This window comes from Nelumbo lutea, chromosome 4, assembly GCF_056320005.1.
Source record: "Nelumbo lutea isolate HS-2025 chromosome 4, American lotus-T2T, whole genome shotgun sequence".
In the NCBI taxonomy this organism is placed as follows: domain Eukaryota; kingdom Viridiplantae; phylum Streptophyta; class Magnoliopsida; order Proteales; family Nelumbonaceae; genus Nelumbo; species Nelumbo lutea.
This window is the reverse complement of record NC_142687.1, coordinates 71382246-71403677: the sequence shown is the minus strand read 5'-3', so window position 1 is coordinate 71403677 and position 21432 is coordinate 71382246. Positions and strand designations below refer to the sequence as shown.

Sequence of the window (21432 nt, the reverse complement as noted above, 5' to 3'; positions counted from 1 at the left end):
CACTTTATTTATTTACACTAAATATCAAAAGTAGATCAAATCAGATTGAAGCTAAGGGCATACAAAACTGTCCAACACACACTTGCAGAAAAGCCTAGCAACAACCCAATTCGCAAAGGAGGTCTAATAAGAATCCAAGAACAAGAAACTGAGAAGAGTCCTTCCAAATCTAAATTCTTGATGTAATCTTAGAAAGATAAAGGGATTGAGTTCACTAGATAAAGAGATAAAAGTAGGATTAGACTCAGACTTTCTATTCTTGCAAGATAAACTTCAAGAGGAAGTAGGAGATCACCCCCTCCCCTTTAAGCTATATAAAGGGGGGGGGACCAGCTTGGGGCATCACTCAATCTCTGGATTGAATCAAGAAGCAAATGAGCAATCAATCAAGAAAGGAGAAAACAAATCAAGAAACTTGGGGAAGGTGATCAAGAACTCAAGAAACTTCAAGAAAAGGAGATCTCAACACCACAGGCAAATTCAAGAGTTCTTTCTTTTCATTTGTTTGCTTTAATTCTTTAAAAATGAACTGATTTGTTTCTTGCTAGGGCTATGGAAAGCCAAATCAGGTTAATGAATATATTTTTATCTTTATAATTTATCCAAGATTGTGATTTCTGAAAGAATAGTAGGATCCATCTAATGGACGCCATGAAGGGTGCGGAATGGGTGGGTGAATTTCAAAAATTTTCCTACCTTCTTCCAACTAGGAATCATATTCCCTAATTTTAGAATACAATATTCAAGGATTCTACTTGAACCATAATCAAACCAGATCTAAACCAAAAGGAAACAGAAAGGATTAAACCTGATCTGGAGAAACAATATTTCCCAAAGTTGGTGTTCACGCCCAAAGAAGAAACCAAAATCCGATCCCGCTGAAGATGACACAGCTGTGGATGGAACGGAACCTATTAGACAGTTTTGTATGCCCTTAGCTTCAATCAAAATTGATGTACTTTATGAGTTTATTTAAATGAATAAAAGTGCATATTTGATTCATGTTCCCTTGGTATGTTTTCGTGTAATACCCTTAAACTGGACACTTATTGAGACTTGTGTTAGTTTAGAATGTTCACAGCCAGTGGGTCGGTTTGGGGAGACCTATCCTGACAAGGCTGACACTGTGGTGCCATCAAGTCGGTTGAGGTGGCTTGTCTCAGCTACCGGGGTGAGACCCTAGGCACATACAGTGTGGGATTAATTGAATCTTTGAACTGGACCAGATTTCCAGTATTGCCGTGGACCGTAAAGATTGATGGGCAAAACTGGAAAGTTACACCCGACCCCTAGACTCGATTATGATACTGCACTAGGTGTCAGATCGGGGTGTCTTTGATGTACCAATCAGTGAGATCCTTAGCGGGGGTCAAAACCTGGGTATGTTGGGACAATCCGAGAATTCATCTGAGTGGGTGATCATAGTGACAGGATCAGCCCCTTTGTCGGACAAAGGTAATGATCGGGGATGCGCTCTCACTATTGGAAACCAAGACTGCCGGCAACCGATTTCAACCATTGAGATTTGTTTTGCAAAGTATATTTTATATGAGATATAAAAGTATATATATTATGGTTTCTAAAATGTTTGCAAAAATGTTTTAATTCCCGGGATCCATATAAGTGGAGAGTGCAACATTGTTCCTTGCAGCCGAGGGAGAGGTCCTCTCTTGTCGGGCAGTGTATGATCATTAAGGGCTGAGAGGTTAAGTGTAAGACCATTGAGGATAATTCCTTATGGGCTAATCTTGCATCTGCCCACAGTCCCTGGGTGTTACAAGGTGGCTTGGCCCAGGGACCACTTAGGGTAAGTGTTGGGCCCATAGAGCCCATTCGATGGGTTTCAGGGGGTGCTGTCTTTAACAGTGTATTCGACCAGGCCTTGTAACAAAGGCTGGGTCGAACCCATGTGGCTGATGTGTAAATCAATGCTTGGGTACCACGCCATACAAGGAAGCCCAACTGGGCAGCAGTTAGGAAGGTTAAGTGAGCACATAAGCTTGATGGGCCTAAAGCCCATTTCGAACTGGGCTATTTATTTAGTTAATTAAAAGGGCAAATTCTGAGATGGATTAGCAGATAGGATAGGGTCTTAATCCTATCCACTCAGAGTGTCCAGATCTGAATGTGATTCAGATCTAGAAACCTCCAAATGGGAATAGGATAAAGCTAATCTAATCTGCAGATAAGATAAGGGTTTATCCTTATCACTAGAAGAGAAGGCTGATCCAAATATGATTTGGATAAGCACCTTCTAATGGGATTAGGAGCTGATCTTTTAATTTAACAAAAAGAAGGAGGGGGCGGCAACCTAGAGAAAAAGAGAAACCAAGAAACACATCAGATCTTCTTTAGTGCTGAAATCAAGAAGAGAGAATTCTGCACCCTGCGAATACTCTCTTGCCACCTCCCTGCTCTTGTCGCCCTGTTTGGCAGTTCGATCTCTGGCTATGGGAGAAGTCAAGATTGGATCTTGACATCAGTTCTTTGAGAAAGGATTGAAAAGGAAGCTGTGCTCACGTACCATTCTACTGATTCTTGCGAAGGATAGAGTTCTTGGAGAAGAACACTGCTGATTCTGCTCCATCCTACATTGCGCCATCTTCAGTGGGAGCAGTCTTTGGATCCTTCCATGGGCATGAACACCTTCGTTGGGAGATATTACTTCTCCATATCAGGTATTATTCTCTCCCATTCCTTTTGGTTCAGATCTGGTTCAGTTTAAGGTTCAAGATTTATCCTTGAAAATGTGATTTTCTAAATAGGGAATGTGATTCCAGTTGAAGGGAAAATAATCTGAAATTAATTTTAAATAAATCTGATTATTATTTAGAATTGTTTTTTATAATTTTCTTGATTTATGGGCTGTTCGTACGAGAGGAGATTGAATTCTTGGTTTGCGTAGGGAACCTGCGATTTTGTAGTTCTTGAATTATTTTTGGGTCTGTAAATATTTTTTTTTTATTTTCTAGACTCAATGTATATGTATTCGATCTGATGTAATTGTTAATAGAAATAGGATTTCTATTTAATTTTATTTTGGATCGAAGATGGCGGCGTAGAAAAGGAGATTTCGCAGATAAGAGAAATGCTATCTGCGATTTGCAGTTTGTGAAACTGCATTCTGTGGTCTAACCTCTGTTTGGCAGGAAGGATTGTGCGAACAGCCCTGATTGACTGATTCTTGTTTTTCCTTTTATCAGTATTTAATTTCAGATTATTTTCTTGAATTAAGGATTTAATTAAAAATCAAACCCTAGACCCATTCGAACTAAAATTGGTTCAAAACTGTTTGGACCAATTCTAGGGATTAATCAAGGCTGAAAGTCAGCCCTAATTTCCCACTAATGGGCCTAAGGATTGATATTTAATTAAATGGTTAATTTGGCCCAGCTTGTAAAGGCCCAGTTTTAAATAGTTAAAACTACAAAAGCCCATTTTAAAGGATAAAGCTATATGGGCCGAACTGGGTAACCCTAATTCAGCCCATATACCTAGATAATATGAATGGTTAATATTATGGAATTTTAACGGGCTTCCAACGGGCCTTACAGATAATTAATTGATTGGATCAATTTATCCCTGCATGTGATGTATGGATGTGTGATGTGCTGTGTACATGGGCCATAAGTACTTGGCCCATGCTCATTCGACAGTGGCTCTTGCGCACACCATGGCTGAATGCACATCATTGCCATGGTGTCCCTTTCAGTCATTAGATGACTTCCCTCAGTGGTGGGCCCCACACCTCATCAAGAGGTTACGTGCAGAACCCTACTCGATTCAAGGCCCACCGAAATCTGGCTTTATGATAGTCAGTGGGAGCCACTTTGGTTTGACCTAAATCAAACTAGGGCGTAATTTTGTTCCCTCCAGCTAATATGAGTGCATGTGATAGGGAGATTCATGTGATGAACTCTCTAAAGGCTTTCCATCATTAGCATGAGGATGAGTCATTCAGTAATGAGGAAATGCACCAAAAAATGGGGCGTCATAGACCGATGTGGGAGGGGCTTCACCAGAAAATGGGAACTCTCTCACGGTACCTTGGCGTTCACGAATATGATGGGTAAGCACTCACTGGATAGAAAGGTTTACCTGAAAACGGCTCTGAACCTTGTCTGACAGAGGCCAAAGGGAAAACTCATATGATGAGTGGATATGATCCTTCACAGAAAGGTGGTGGGGTTATGCAGCTGAAATAGTTGGCTCCATGCACCCTATGTGATTTCCCACATTTCTAGAGACAACCCGTAGTCTCCGTCACTGAGAAAGGAGGGAAATCTCAGAGACGAATAAATGGAAATGGATCATAGATTAAAATCCATATCTATGAAATGAACATGAATCAAATTTGGTTGTGGACTGATGTTTGCTCTTTTATCAGAAAATGGCAAACGAATCTTTTGCAAAACTGCTTGGTGACAACAAGTTGAAGGGCCCAAACTATGCTGACTGGTACAGGAACCTTATGCTGGTCCTAGCTTCTGAAAAGCTGGACAAAGTGGCAAAGAATCCTACCCCGGGGCGTCCGGGTGATAGGGCTACTGAGGCTCGAAGGTGAGACTATCAAGAATGGGAGGAGAAAAACTCCCTTGCCCGGTGTTACATCATTGCCTCCTTAGACAACCCGATACAGAGGCAGTTCGATCAGATCAAACTTGCCAAAGACATATTGGATAGTCTCTGGACAATGTATGAAGAGCAGAATCATTCTACTCGATGAACTGGAGGCTCTTGGATCCGGGCTGGACCAAGCAACCCAGATAGATGCTATCCTTAACTCTTTGCCTCCTTCCTTTAATCCGTTCATTATGAACTATAACATGAACAAGCTGAATGTCAGCTTACAAGAGCTCAGCAATATGTTGCAATGAGCTGAAGAAACTGATTAGAAAGGATGAGCCTGTAGCCATGCTTGTTGAAGCTGGCAAGATAGGCAAGAGAAAGAGGAAGGCAAAGAAGCCTCGGAAGAAAACCACTAAGAGCAAGAATCAGAAGAAAGACATAGCATCGGATGCCTGTCACTTCTGCAAAAAGACCGGCCACTTGAAAAGGAACTGTCCTGCCTACCTGGAATCCAAGAAAGGTAACTTCGAAACTTGTGTTATAGAAACCAATTTGTTGGTAGCTTCTGCATCCTAGTGTATTGACTCCGGGGCTTCAACTCATGCGTGTAACTCACTGCAAAGGTTCAAGGTAAGCAGAAGGCTGAGTGAAGGAGAAGTCACACTCTACTTAGGGACTACTGCAACTGTTGCAGCCGCGGCCATAGGAACCGTGGAGTTAATTTTTAGAGAAGGAACAATTGTACGGAAAGACTATCTTTATGTGCAAAATTTAAGAAGAAATTTGATTTCTGTCTCAAAACTGTGTGCATATGGTTATTCTGTCTTCTTTAGTAATATGATCACTATTAAAAGAAACAACAGATTCATCGCATACAGGGAACTGGAGAACGGTCTCTATGTTCTACATCCTTCTCTAGAAGCTACCATAACCGAAACTACGTCGGCTGAAATCCCTAAGAAGAGAGCTCGTGATACAGTTAATCCCACGTGCCTGTGGCATTATCGACTTGGCCACATCGGTGTTGACTGAATCACAAGGTTGGTAAAGGAAGGTCCTTTGGATTTTCTAACTATAGAAGATCTTTCCACTTGTGAGCCTTGCCTACAAGGCAAGATGACAAAACGACCATTTAACAGTAAGCCTGAAAGATGTACTGGTACACTTGACCTAATACATACTGATGTATGTGGTCCCCTGAGTGTTAGGACACGAAATCAACACGTGTATTTTATCACCTTCACAGATGATTTTTCCCGATACAGTTACGTGTACCTAATGAGACACAAGTCTGAATCTTTTGCAAAGTTCAAAGAGTTTAGACAAGAGAACGAGAAACAGTTAGGGAGAGAAATTAAGGCCCTTCGATCAGATCGAGGTGGCAAATATCTCTCTGATGAATTCAAGGACTACTTAAAGGACTATGGGATAATATCACAATTAGCTCCTCCTTCTACACCACAACTTAATGGTGTTTCGGAGAGGAGGAATAGGACCTTATTGAATATGGTCCGGTCACTTCTCATACACATAGAGTTACCCTCATCCTTTTGGGGTTATGCATTAGAGACTGCGATTTATGTGCTGAATCGGGTTCCAACCAAATCGGTTCCGAATACTCCATATGAACTTTGGACCGGAAAGAAACCAAGTGTTAGACACTTGAAGATTTGGGGTTGGCCAGCACACGTTAAAAGAACGAGTGCAGACAAGTTGGAAGCCAAGACCAGCCGTTGCCTATTTGTAGGCTACCCAAAAGGCTCTTTAGGTTACCTATTCTATGACCCAAGTGAGCAGAAAATGTTCTACAGTCGTAATGCACAATTCTTGGAAACTGACTATATCCTGGACACCCATCGTCAGGAAGTTGTTCTTGATGAGGAGAGCTCAGGAGCAGTGGGAGATGTCCCACAAGTTCCAGGTAGTGACCAACCTAGAAGATCCACTTGGGTATCCAGGCCACCAGTCCGTTATGGTTATGACCAGGATAGTTACCTGGTGGAAACCTTGACTAGTGAGGAGGATCCCGTGACTTACACGGAAGCTATGTGGGACATAGATTCCGAGAAGTGGGTGTAGGCCATTAGATCAGAGATGGACTCAATGGAGACCAATCGAGTCAGGACTCTAGTAGATCTGCCCTCCGGGGTAAAAGCAATCGGTTGCAAATGGATTTACAAGAGGAAGAAGGGCCCCGATGGTAGGATTGAGACCTTGAAAGCTCGTCTGGTGGCGAAAGGGTACACTTAGAAAGAGGGCATTGATTATGAGGAAACCTTTTCGCTTGTGGCCATGCTTAAATCCATTAGGATCCTGCTAGCTGTAGTAGCATACCATGATTATGAGATTTGGCAAATGGATGTCAAAACTGCATTCCTGAATGGAGATCTTACTGAATATATCTATATGCAGCAGCCGCAAGGCTTCATTGCTGCAGGTTAGGAAAACATGGTATGTAAACTTAATAGATCCATTTATGGACTTAAGCAAGCTTCTAGAAGTTGGAACATCCGTTTTGACTCTGCCGTCAAATCGTTTGACTTCGAGCAGAATCTGGATGCCCTGTGTTTACAGGAAGTACAGTGGAGATAAGGTTACCTTCTTGGTTCTGTATGTAGATGACATTCTACTCATTGGGAATGATGTAGTGATGTGTTGCTCATTGTGACACTAGCAAGTGCACTAGCCGTTCAAGTAATAAAGTAGTGAGTGAAGTATCGTTCCCACGAGGATTTAGGAAACAATTACCAATACTAAATTAAGCACTTCTTATCTGATCAACAAATAAATCAAAACTCTAATGAAAGCTAAGAAATCCTAAATTAAAATCTATCTAAATCATTGGCCCAATTGCCTTCAATTCAGGTTAGAAGAGTAAGCAGTAAATGTCAATCTCAGAATTCAGCAATCTATCAATTTGAATCATTCGAATGAATCATTATTGAGCCTTGGTTTGGTGAAACCCCAAGGTCATGAACAGCCTCTCTCAAGTGCATGTCCATCCTATGCATGAGTGATGGTTCTTCTATCTCTAGCAAAAATCTAATCCCCATGCATGCATTTCTTCAAACACTTCTAAGGCATCAATTCAAATCTGAATTGATCACCAACTGAATTGTGCAAGTTATCTCTAACCTTGCACTCAATTCAGTTCTTGAATAGTAGATCTGAATTCCTAGAGTCTCTCTCAAGCACTCTACGAATTCCAAGCTGTAGATTAATTCGCCCAATCTGAAAATTGCAGATCTGAATTCTCTTTCAAGCAATTCAGATCTTGCAATCTCAGATCTGAGAATTCAGATCTGAGTTTTGAAGGTTAGTTGGCCGAATTACTCTACAATCACACCCTTATTCAAGAAACTTCAAGTACAATACATGACCATTTGAATGAATCAAAAAGAATTAGATTGCTGAACTGAAATTTTACAAGCTGAAATACATCAAGGAAGAATGGAAACAAGGAGAAAGAAGAAAGAAGATATAACTAAGAAACTGAATTCAAATCAAAAGAGAATGAAACTACAAATGATTTATTACAAAAGATCTTTGAATCACAAACCCTCAATTCGAACTCACCTTCTTCTTCTAGCTTGCTTGTGTTGAACTTCCTTCAGCCCTTCTTCTTCTTCTTCCTTGCGCCTAGCCTTCTTCTCTTCTCTTCTCTCAAGGTGGCCGAACCTCTAAGAGTGGGAGAGCCTTCATCTCAAGCAATTGAACAACTTTCTCCCCTCCTAGAGGCTTCCTTATATAGTTTTTCAAAGGGGCTTTTGCCCCTTCTTGAAACATCTAGAATGGGGTGTATGACACCCCTCATGAACCTTCTAGAGTGCTCCCTCCTTCTCTTCAAGAAACTTCTAGGAGTTGCCGCGCCTAGCTCCCTTTGGGCTGCTATTTGGGCTACAACTTAGCTTGCTTTTGAGCTCAAGTGGGCTACACTCTAGGCTGTTATTTGGGCTAAAAATGGGCTGGGCCAAAATTTTCTTCTTGCTAGGCTTCTTCCCTTGGATTTTCCAAAGAGTTTCACTTGCTCTTCTTGGGCCGAATGAAATTCTCTTGCTCTCATGGCTGGGCCGGACTGAAATTGGTAAATTTTGGGTTTTCTTTTCTTGCTTTTGCCTTCTTTTTATTGATTTGGCTCCCCCTGAAATCTTTCTTGCAATTAAGCTAAAATACGGCAAAATTTAATTAAACCATCATAAAATTTTATGCAAAAACCTCATAAAATATAGATAAATTGTAGGTTCATCAAATACCCCCACACTTAAGCTTTTGCTTGTCCTCAAGCAAAGACATCAGCCATAAACTTAACATTCCCCCCTTCTGTTCTCACCATTTACCTGGTGAACTTTTTAAGATAGAAAAAAAAAGAAAAAGTAGTCGGGGAGCTTTTGTAAGTGCTCAACTTTTATTCTTGTAAATTACCATTTAAGATATGTATCAGATCCAAGGAAAGAAGAATATGAATTTCATCATAGTCTAGCCTTCACGCCTAATTCATATATAAATCAGCTCCTTAATTGTCAAGGTTAATAATCAAATTTCACTAAGTTTCACATCTGTAACTAAATCTTAATGAGAGTTCAACTTTAAATTGCCCCTTTGAACCTCGGTTGTCACCACAATTACTTATTTCTAAGGGTGAGTGCATTTTATGCTCCATGTCACCTTTTTTTTTCTTTTCGGTGTGAGTGCATTTTATGCTCCATCTCACACTTTTCTCTCTCTCTTTTTTTTTTTTTTTTTTTTTTTTTTGGTGTGAGTGCATCTTATGCTCCATCTCACACTGGTCACTTGCTTGAGGTAGGTAAATAGGACTCATGTTCTAAGCTGCTAGTTTTACTATTCAGCTCAGAATAGCGGAGTCAATTTGGGCTTTTGTCCTTCTTTTGCAATTATTGAACCTCAAGAATCAACATTTCAGATGTGCACTAGTTTTCTTGACCATTAACAATGAAATCAAGGGCTTCCATACACATGAAGGAAGTTAGGGCTAGTCATGCTGAAAGGCATATTCAGCTCCCCTTTTCTCCTGCATATATCAAATTGGGTTATTCACAAGAATAAAAACTTAACAAGTACATCAGTCTCCCTCAACTCATTGAATTCCTTCTTAAAAAAAATCATCAAATAAATAGTAATGAACTTGAGGGGTTCCAGTCTTTTTTTTTTTTTTTTTTTTTTTCTTTTTGTGATGTCATTGCCTGCATATGTGTGTTGGGGTGCATGAGGTGCATGGTTTCAACCCCCATACCCTAGCCTCGGGCTCACTCCCCCACACTTGAGATGAACATTGTCCTCAATGTTCGTAGTGTTAGGGAGTCACATTTGCTAGAGCAAATTGAAGAAAAGAAAATGATGAACTGAGTCCTTAAAGAATTGGAATTTTGAGAAAAAGATCTTTATTTTACTAACTAATATTCTAAAAAGATAAATGACAAAAAGATTCCTTAACTTGTTCATGAGCAAGCATAAGAGATTATTGGTTATCTAGATAAACAGTGGATGGAGGGGGTACAGTACTGCCCATTAAATATGGTTTCAGGCGCTGACCATTTACTTTAAACGTGCCCTGAACCGGGTGGGTGAGTTCTATAGCCCAATGGGGAAAAACCTGTGAAATGGTAAAGGGTCCAGACCACCTGGATCTCAACTTACCTGGAAACAAGCGGAGACGGGAATTATATAACAATACCTGTTGTCCTACATAAAAGTCCCGTCTTAGCAAGTTCTTATCATGCCAGTTTTTTATTCTTTCTTTATAAACTTTGGCATTCTCATAGGTGGTAAGTCTGAATTCATCCAATTCATTCAATTGCAACCGCCTTTTAGCCCCTGTGGCCTGAATGTCAAAATTTAAGAATTTAAGAGCCCAATAGGCCATGTGTTCCAATTCAACTGGTAAATGGCATGCTTTACCAAAGACCAATCTGTAGGGGGACATGCCAATGGGTGTCTTAAATGCAGTTCTGTATGCCCATAATGCATCATCTAATTTGATGGACCAATCTTTTCTGGTGGATGCTACGGTCTTTTCCAGAATTCTTTTGAGTTCCCTGTTAGCCAACTCCACTTGGCCACTGGTTTGAGGGTGATAAGGGGTAGCTAATTTATGTGTAATTCCATATTTCTGCATTAACCTCTCAAATTGGCTATTGCAGAAGTGAGTTCCCCTATCACTAATTATAGCTCGCGGAGTGCCAAATCGGGAGAATAGCTTCTTTAGGAAGTGTACCACCCTTCTTGAGTCATTTGTGGGTAAAGCCATGGCTTCTACCCATTTGGATACATAGTCAACTGCAACGAGGATGTACTTATTCCCAAAAGAATTCGGGAAAGGTCCCATGAAATCTATACCCCAAACATCAAAGATTTCACAAATTAAAATATTGGAAAGGGGCATTTCATTCCGTCGGGAAATGTTTCCCGATCTTTGGCATTTGTCACATGTGGACACATACCGATGGGCATCTTTGAAAAGTGTGGGCCAATAAAAACCTGATTGCAAAACCTTGGCTGTAGTGCGACTAGCTCCAAAATGACCTCCTGCTTCTTTATCATGGCAAAATTGGAGTACCGACTCCATCTCCTCCTCGGGGACACATCTCCTTATGATATGATCTGCACACAATTTATACAAAAAGGGTTCCTCCCACAGATAGTATTTTACATTAGAAAAGAATTTCTTTTTCTGTTGATATGAAAGGTTAGGAGGAAGGACTTGTGCAGCTAGATAATTAGCAAAATCAGCATACCAAGGATATGAGTATTTCTGTATTGAGTACAACTGCTCATCCGGAAATTCTTCTCGAATGTTGCTGGTCAGCAGCCAGGTTTGCAGCCAGGAGAGATGGTCAGCAGCTAGGTTTGCAGCACCCTTCAGGTCTCTAATCTCAATGTCAAACTCTTGCAATAAAAGGATCCACCTGATCAGTCTTGGTTTTGAGTTTTGCTTGGTAAGCAAGTGCCTTAATGCCGAGTGATCTTTGTGGACAACAACCTTGGATAATATCAGATATGAACGAAACTTATCAAGTGCAAATATTACTGCTAACAGCTCCTTTTTTGTGGTGGTGTAATTGAGTTGGGGTCCAGTCAAGGTTCTGCTAGCATAGTAAATTGGCTGAAAATGTTTGTTCATTCTTTGTCCTAAAACAACTCCTATAGCAAAATCACTCGCATCACACATCAATTCAAATGGGAGGGTCCAATCTGGTGCTACCATAATAGGTGCATGGATCAATTTGTCTTTCAAGATGTTGAAAGCATGAAGACATTCAGTTGAAAATTCAAAAGGCACTTCTTTCTTAAGCAAGGTAGATAATGGCTTGGAAATTTTTGAGAAATCTTTAATAAACCTTCTATAGAATTCGACATGTCCTAAGAAACTTCTCAAAGAACGAACAGATGTTGGGGTTGGCAATTTTTCAATTGCCTCCACCTTGGCCTTGTCGACTTCTATACCTCTTTGAGAGATCTTGTGTCCAAGCACTATGCCTTCTTGCACCATAAAATGACATTTCTCCCAATTTAACACAAGATGTGTTTCTTTACATCTAGTAAGCACCTGTTCCAGATTATTCAAACATGCATCAAACGAAGAGCCAAAAACTGAAAAATCATCCATGAAGATCTCAATAAATTTTTCAACCATATCAGAAAATATAGACATCATACATTGCTGAAAGGTTGTTGGGGCATTGCATAACCCAAAGGGCATCCTTCGGTATGCAAAGGTTCCATATGGGCAAGTAAAAGTGGTCTTTTCTTGATCTTCTGGTGCAATTGGTATCTGGTTATACCCTGAATATCCATCCAAGAAACAATAATACTCATGCCCGGCTAGCCTCTCCAACATTTGATCCATAAATGGAAGAGGGAAATGGTCCTTCCGGGTGGCTTCATTTAATTTTCTATAGTCAATACACACACGCCATCCGGTAACGGTTCTAGTAGGGATGAGTTCATTTTTCTCATTTGGAACAACAGTCGTACCCCCTTTTTTGGGCACAACTTGCACAGGGCTTATCCAAGAACTATCAGAAATAGGATAAATGATCCCAGCATCTAACAACTTAATTATTTCAGCCTTTACCACTTCTTTCATGTTGGGGTTCAGGCGCCTTTGGGGCTGAACGGAAGGCTTGCTGTCCTCTTCCATCAAAATTCTGTGAGTGCAGATTGATGGATTAATGCCTTTGATATCTTCTACCTTCCAAGCTATAGCATTTTTGTGTTCCCGCAACACTCTTAATAATTTTTCCCTTTGTAAGGGATTCAGCGCTGCAGAAATTATCACGGGGAGATCTGATGGTTCCTCAAGGAAAGCATACTCTAAATGGGATGGTAATTGCTTCAGTTCAAGGGTGGGGGGTTCTTGGGGTGATGGTTTACCTGATGGTCCGGGCAATTTGCCTAAGTTCTCTAATTTAAGAAACCCCTTTCCCTTGAATTGAGGCTTATCATTCAGGTATGCTATCATGAGGTTTATTTTTTCATTTTCTGCTTCTTCAAGTTCTCCCTGCTGGAGGCAGAGTTCAAGAGGATCAGTTATTCTACTTACCTGGAAGCATTCATCAATTGTCAATTCAATGGCATCAATCATAAAACAAGAATCATCACTAGAGGGTGCATGTTTCATAGCATCAGACATTTTAAAAATTATCTCCTCATCTTGTATCCTAAGGCTGAGTTGTCCTTGTTGGACATCAATCATTGCTTTCCCGGTAGCCAGGAAAGGTCTCCCTAGGATAAGCGGGACCTCCACATCTTCTTGCATGTCTAACACAATGAAATCAACTGGAAAAATGAATTTGTCAACTTTAACTAACACATCTTCTATGATCCCCCTAGGATGTCTAATGGATCTATCAGCCAATTGTAATGCCACTCTAGTGGGTTGGGGTTCATTCAACCCCAATTTCTTGAAGATAGAATATGGCATTAAATTGATGCTAGCTCCCAGGTCACATAAAGCTTTTTCAATTTTTAAACTGCCAATGGTACAAGGAATAGTGAAACTCCCTGGATCTTTGAGTTTCTAAGGCAGCTTGTTCAAAAGGATAGCAGAACATTCCTCATTTAATGCAACTGTAGCCACATCTCCTAGTTTCCTTTTGTTTGCCAATAATTCCTTCAAAAACCTTGCATAGTGTGGCATCTGGGCTAAAGCATCAGCAAAAGGAATATTAATATGTAAACTTTTAAATATTTCAAGAAACTTACCAAATTCCTTCTCCAATTTTTGTTGCTTCAGCCTGTTAGGGAATGGAACTTGCGGTTGTTGGTGCATCCCTTGTTGTGCTTCTGGTTGTTCCGTCTTCTGTTGTCTAGTTCCAAGGCTTGTTTCTGCCTTGGGTTCAGCCCAATTCTTTTTTTCTACCTCAGGCAACTCTTTTCCACTTCTTAAGGTAATAGTTTGCACCTGCTCTCGTGGATTCACTTCAGTGTTGCTTGGAAGAGTTCCCGGCAGTCTGGAAGAGATTAATTGTGCCAATTGCCCCACTTGGTTTTCCAGGTTTTTGATTGAGGCTTCCTGGTTCTGGAACCTAGTTTCTGCACCTGCTATAAATTTTGTCATCAGTTCCTCCAAATTGGATTTCGGTTCAGGCTGATGATAAGTCTGGTGGAACGGCTTGGAAATATGTTGATTTGGCCAGGACTGGTTTGAATGTCCCCTCCATCCTGGATGAAAAGTATGGTGACTCTGGTAACCCTGTTGTCTTGACGAATTGCTGACATAGTCAACTTGTTCAGTAGATGGTCTGAACTGATTGCCAACTTGGCAGTCTGTACTGATGTGGCCTCCCCCACACAATTCACAATTAAGAGGCTGCACATGCATGGCAGCTATCTGCATTTCATCTATTTTTTTACTGAGTGCTCCTATTTGTGCAGCTAGTGCTGTATAAGTGTCAACATTATGCAAGCCTTGCTGCTTCCTAGTTTGAGTCCTTTCCGAATGCCATTGATAATTGTTGGCTGCCATTTCCTCAATAAGTGCATGGGCAACCTCAGGAGTTTTATTATTTATGGATCCTCCGGCTGCAGCATCTAATATGGTCTTATTTGAGTCAGTAAGACCATTATAGAAAGTCTGCACTTGCAGCCAAATGGGGAGGCCATGGTGAGGAACTCTCCTTAACAGCTCCTTGTATCGTTCCCATGATTCATATAAAGATTCCCCCTCTTGTTGGAAAAAAGTAGTGATGTCATTCCTCATTTTAGCAGTTTTAGAAGGGGGAAAATATTTAGAGAGAAAACGGCTGGCCATTTCGTCCCATGTGGCTATAGATCCTGCCGGTAATGAGTTCAACCAAGCTTTGGCTTTATCCTTCAAAGAAAATGGGAATAACCTCAGCCGGATGGCATCATCACTTACCCCATTGTGTTTGAAGGTGTCACAGATTTCCAAGAAGTTAGCAATATGGGCATTCGGATCCTCATGAGCCATACCACAAAACTGAACCGTATTTTGTATCATTTGGATTATGGCCGGTTTAATTTCGAAGTTATTGGCAGCAATAGTTGGCCTGATAATGCTGGAGACAGTCCTGGTGAGGGTGGGCTTGGCATAATCCATCATAGTTCTTTGTTCAGCCATTTCTTGTGCTTCTTGTCTGACTTGCTTAGCAGCTCTCAAATAAACACGAAGAGTCCGTTCAATCTCTGGGTCGTAAAGGATCTCTTCCAGTTCAAGTCTGCTTGTCATAAACTGTTAAAGTCAAAGCAATAAAAATGCCAATATTCACAAAAGAAAATAAATAACTAATCCTATCACACTGTAAAGTGAAGTATTGGAATACAAAACCTACATCCTATCATGAATAAATGAAGCCGATTATACTAAAAGCAGATTTAAACCAATCATCTTATTCAAGGTTCCTTTATCTACATCCATCGATTGCAACATCTGAATTCAGACCCAATTTAGATCTGAGTTCAGATCTACAAGTCTTTGGTATTGTTAGTCTAGAGAAATTAATAAATAATAATTCAGATCTGAGCTGGATATCTCATACACACTCATTGGTATACACTACAATATACATCCATTAAGGTTGGAATCAATTCTGTGATGCTTTAGGGCTGAAATCAGATTTGATCTGAAAAAAAAAAAATTTAAAAGGATCTGAAATAAACTAAAACCAGTCCTGAGTTAGGCTTGGGTTAAAGATTTTAAACTCTACAATTGAAGCTCAAACCTGTATAGCTGATGCATATCAAACACTTGCTAAGACCTGAAAATTGGGTCTGCAATGTTTGGTATAGCAAACTATTCGGTCTATACAACTTTTGTAGAAATCTGAAATCAGGTCTACTAACTGTTGCACTATAGCAGCCCTGCTACAGATCTGAATGCTAAAAAAATACTTGGAAAGTGCTAATTTTTCTTAAATATCTAAGGCATAACAATTATTCAATCCAAACATACACCTCCTTAGCTAATGTAGCTTGGTTACAAGTGGGTAAAGCCAAGAATTCAGTCCACCCATAATTCATAGTATGCTCTATATCAGTTCAGTCCTTGATGAACCTACAATTTATCTATATTTTATGAGGTTTTTGCATGAAATTTTATGATGGTTTAATTAAATTTTGCCCTATTTTAACTTGATTGCAAGAAAGATTTCAGGGGGAGCCAAATCAACAAAAAGAAGGCAAAAGCAAGAAAAGAAAACCCAAAATTTATCAAATTCAGCCCGGCCCAGCCATGAAAGCAAGAGAATTTCATTCGGCCCAAGAAGAGCAAGTGAAACTCTTTGGAAAATCCAAGGGAAGAAGCCTAGCAAGAAGGAAATTTTGGCCCAGCCCATTTTTAGCCCAAATAACAGCCTAGAGTGTAGCCCACTTGAGCTCAAAAGCAAGCAAAGTTGTAGCCCAAATAGCAGCCCAAAGGGAGCTAGGGGCAGCAACTTCTAGGAGTTTCTTGAAGAGAAGGAGGGTGCACTCTAGAAGGTTCATGAGGGGTGTAATACACCCCATTCTAGAGGCTTCAAGAAGGGGCAAGAGCCCCCTTGAAAAACTATATAAGGAGGCCTCTAGGAGGGGAGAAAGTTGTTCAATTGCTTGAGAGGAAGGCTCTCCCACTCTTAGAGGTTCGGCCACCTTGAGAGAAGAGAAGAGAAGAAGGCTAGGCGCAAGGAAGAAGAAGAAGAAGGGCTGAAGGAAGTTCAAGACAAGCAAGCTAGAAGAAGAAGGTGAGTTCGAATTGAGGGTTTGTGATTCAAAGATTTTTTGTAATAAATCATTTGTAGTTTCATTCTCTTTTGATTTGAATTCAGTTTCTTAGTTATATGTTCTTTCTTCTTTCTCCTTGTTTCCATTCTTCCTTGAGGTATTTCAGCTTGTAAAATTTCAGTTCAGCAATCTAATTCTTTTTTATTCATTCAAATGGTCATGTATTGTACTTGAAGTTTCTTGAATAAGGGTGTGATTGTAGATTAATTCGGCCAACTAACCTTCAAAACTCAGATCTGAATTCTCAGATCTGAGATTGCAAGATCTGAATTGCTTGAAAGAGAATTCAGATCTGAAATTTTCAGATTGGGCGAATTAATCTACAGCTTGGAATTCCTAGAGTGCTTGAGAGAAACTCTAGGAATTCAGATCTACTATTCAAGAACTGAATTGAGTGCAAGGTTAGAGATAACTTGCACAATTCAGTTGGTGATCAATTCAGATTTGAATTGATGCCTTAGAAGTATTTGAAGAAATGCATGCATGGGGATTAGATTCTTGCTAGAGATAGAAGAACCGTCACTCATGCATAGGATGAACATGCGCTTGAGAGAGGCTGTTCATGACCTTGGGGTTTCACCAAACCAAGGCTCAATCATGATTCATTCGAATGATCCAAATTGATAGATTGCTGAATTCTGAGATTGACATTTACTGATTACTCTTCTAACCTGATTTGAAGGCAATTGGACCAATGATTTAGATAGATTTTAATTTAGGATTTCTTAGCTTTCATTAGATTTTTGATTTATTTGTTGATCAGATAAGAAGTGCTCAATTTAGTATTGGTAATTATTTCCTAAATCCTCGTGGGAACGATACTTCACTCACTACTTTATTACTTGAACGGCTAGTGCACTTGCTAGTGTCACAATGAGCCACACATCAAGTTTTTGGCGCCATTGCCGGGGATTTAGAGAAGTAATATTAGGAAACATTGAGCATTCTTAATCTGATCTCATTCAGCATTGCATTCATAGTTGGGTTAATTTGCTAACTTTTTCATTTCAGCTTGGACTGCAACTGCTGTACTCATGTAGTTATGTTTCTTCTTTCTTAAGTAGATTACTCTCTTTTTCTGGTTTCAGTTTCATTTTAATAAAGGCATATTTGATTTCTATTCAATCTTGATGTTGTTCCCTTCAAAAAGAAAAAAAAAAGATTAAAAAAAATTTCACAAAAAACATGAGTGTTGCAGATCTGAGTTGCATTTGGCACTCAGATCAGCAGATTTCAGATCTGCAGCACTCAGCTGAAAAGAATTGCTTGTGTTTCAGAATTTTATTTCTTTTTCCATTACAAAAAAAAAATATATATATATATATAAAATGAAAAGAAAAAAAAGGGAGATCTTTTGAACCACCAGAGGAGCAATTGAGAATTCGGATCAGAATTCAGATCTGAGTTCAGATCTGAATTCTGCTACAGCAGATCTGCAACAGTTCAGATCTGAGTTCCTCTGAACTCAGACCTGAATTGATGCAATTTTGAGGGGAATTGGGTGTCATCACTACCCCAATTCACCCTAGGGCACTTCTGCTATTCCCCAAAAACAATTTGGTAGCAATAACTGAAGGTAAGGCAATTGAGAATTCAGATCCAAACTCAGACTTCAGTTCAGATCTGAATTCTGCTGTTACAGATCTGCTCAGTTCAGATCTGAATTCCTCTGAACTCAGATCTGAACCGATGCAAGTTTGAGGTGAATTGGGTGCCATCACTACCCCAATCCACCCTATGATACATCCAACCTGCCTCAAGGGTGAATGGATAGCAAAGAATGAGAGAAATTCAAATCTGAAATGCAGTTGATATGATGTGAGGACTGAACTGATACAGAGCATTCTATGAATTCTGGGTGGACTGAATTCTTGGCTTTACCCACTTGTACCCAATCTAAATTTGGTGAGGATGTGTGTTTGGATTGAATAATTGTGATGCCTCACATATTCAATAAAAGCAGCAGTGCATTCCACTAGCATTCAGAGCTGTAGCAGGGCTGCTACAGTACAGCAATTAGCATGAAACTCCACTGCTGATCTAGTTAGCTCTCTTTCCCATTGTTGACCTACTTCATATTTGATTGTTGATTTAGTGTAGCTGGTAGATGTAGTTCTTCAGCATTGCATTCATAGTTGGTTTAATTTGCTTAATTTTTCATTTTTGTTTTGAATGCAACTGTTGTATTACTGTAGTTATGCTTCTTTTCTCTTTAGTAGATTACTTTATTTTCCTTGTTTCAGTTTAATTTTAATAAAAGGAGACCTGTTTTGCTTTCTATCTTGAAGTTATTACCCTCTAAAAGAAAAAAATCACAAAATCATGAGTGTTGCAGATCTGAGTTGCATTCGGCACTCAGATCTGCTATAGCAGAACTGCAGCACTCAACCGAAAAAAAAAAAAAAAATTTAAAATGAGTTCAGATCTGAATTGCATTCATCAATCAGACCTGCACTCATCCAAAAAGATTTTGGTTGCATTGCTGTATTTTGTTTTAGATTTATAAAAAAAAAAAGAAAAAAAAATAGATAAAGAAAATAAAAAGAAAACAATGAAAAAATAGCATGTGAGTTTTCAAATCTGAAACTCAGATTTGAAGTTCAGATCTGAGTTCAGCCAGTTGCAGGACTGCATTCTGCTAGGTTCAGATTTGAGTTCATCTGAACTCAGACCTGAACCCACTCTATTTTGATGTGAATTCGGGTAGTGACAGCACCCAATTCACAATTTGATGCATCAGACTTGCCTCATTGATGAAAATTTAAGCCATGAATGGTAAAATCAGTTCTGAAGTGCATGAGAATCAGAGGCAGTATGAGTACATGATCTGAAATTTCTTTGAACTTGATGTTTTGTTATCTTTTAAATCACTTGCACCCAATCTGAATTGGTTGTATTGGATTAGGACTAATGTTTGTGAGGTCCAAAAAGAGCTTCATATTTTTGATGTAATGGTATTTAGATCTGAATCAAGGCTGCTTTCATTATAAAATTGCAGATCTGATTTCAGGTCTGAGGCATACAAGACATTTAAGTTGGGACTTGAAAGAGAAGTCTTAAGCTCTTGGGATCAAACTTATTTCAGACCTAACTGCAACAGATTTTAGACCTACTTATTGATATTAGGTTTGGAGTTTTTGTAAGTGACTGTTCTCAAAAGTCAAGTTCTAACCAAAAAAAAAAAAAATCAAATAACTTTGGTAGTGTGCTGATTTCAAGAACTCTTAGACTTCTAGGCTAGTTTCAATCTTGTAAATCACTTGTTTATCACTTGCATATCAGATTCCAAGAGATATTTATATTGGCTTTTGATCTTGTTTTTTTTAAATTTATTTATTTATTTATTTTGTTAGATAGAATTCAAACTTCTTGGCCTTGTAAGTTTCTGTTGTGTATTACAGACTGGTTAAATTATTTACATTGTTTGGAATTGTGTATAGTAGTCTTTTTATTATTTGGTTTAAATTATTTTTAGTTAGAACAAAGCTCTTGATCTCTCTTGCAAGTAAATTCTAGCAGAAGAGGCTCCCACCAAAAGAACTCTTGCATATCTGGAAATTAATCTTCAGGAAGTCCTCTATACACCCTTCTCTTTACTTGGTATTTCTCTTGTTGTTTTTTTTTTGTGATCCCCTAACAATAGGAACATTGAGGACAATGTTCATCTTAAGTGTGGGGGAGTGAGCCCGAGGCTAGGGTATGGGGGCTGAAACCATGCACCTCATGCACCCCAACACACATATGCAGGCAATGACATAACCTAAAAAAAAGACTGGAACCCCTCAAGTTCATTACTATTTATTTGATGATTATTTTTAGGAAGGAATTCAATGAGTTGAGGGAGACTGATGTACTTGTTAAGTTTTTATTCTTGTGAATGACCCAATTTGATATATGCATGAGAAAAGGGGAGCTGAATATGCTTTTCAGCATGACTAGCCCTAACTATCTTCATGTGTATGGAAGCCCTTGATTTCATGGTTAATGGTCAAGAAATCTAGTGCACATCTGAAGTGTTGATTCTTGAGGTTCAATAATTGCAAAGAATGTTCAAAAGCCCAAATTGACTCTGCTATTCTGAGCTGAATAGTAAAACTAGCAGCTTAGAACATGAGCCCTATTTACCTACCTCAAGCAAGTGACCAGTGTGAGATGGAGCATAAGATGCACTCACACCAAAAAAAAAAGAGAGAGAAAAGTGTGTGAGATGGAGCATAAAATGCACTCACACCGAAAAAAAAAAAAAAAAAAAAAGAAAAGGGTGAGATGGAGCATAAGATGCACCCACCCCTAGAATTAAGAAATTGTGGTGATAGCTAAGGTTCAAAGGGGCACTCTAAAGTTGAACTCTCATTGAGATTCAGTTACAAATGTGAAACTTAGTGAAATTTGATTATTAACCTTGACAATTAAGGAGCTGATTTATATATGAATTAGGAGTGAAGGCTAGACTATGATGAAATTCATATTCTCCTTTCCTTGGATCTGATACATATCTTAATTGGTAATTTACAAGAATAAGAGTTGAGCACTTACAAAAGTTCCCCGACTACTCAATGCATTTCTATCTTAAAAAGTTCACCAGGTAAATGGTGAGAATAGAAGGGGGGAATGTTAAGTTTATGG

The 21432-nt window shown here is 39.3% G+C and overlaps 1 protein-coding gene and 1 non-coding gene across 2 annotated transcripts in view; one reads left to right on the top strand and one right to left on the bottom strand.

The window, feature by feature from the left end:
• LOC148861037 (uncharacterized) overlaps nt 1–21432 on the bottom strand; it is a 102442-nt gene that overhangs the window by 42999 nt on the left and 38011 nt on the right. The gene's annotated exons all lie outside the window — the stretch shown is intronic.
• On the top strand, nt 14685–14791 carry LOC148861039 (small nucleolar RNA R71). Its single transcript, XR_016095195.1, has one exon. It is a non-coding gene; the product is annotated as a small nucleolar RNA R71 (small nucleolar RNA).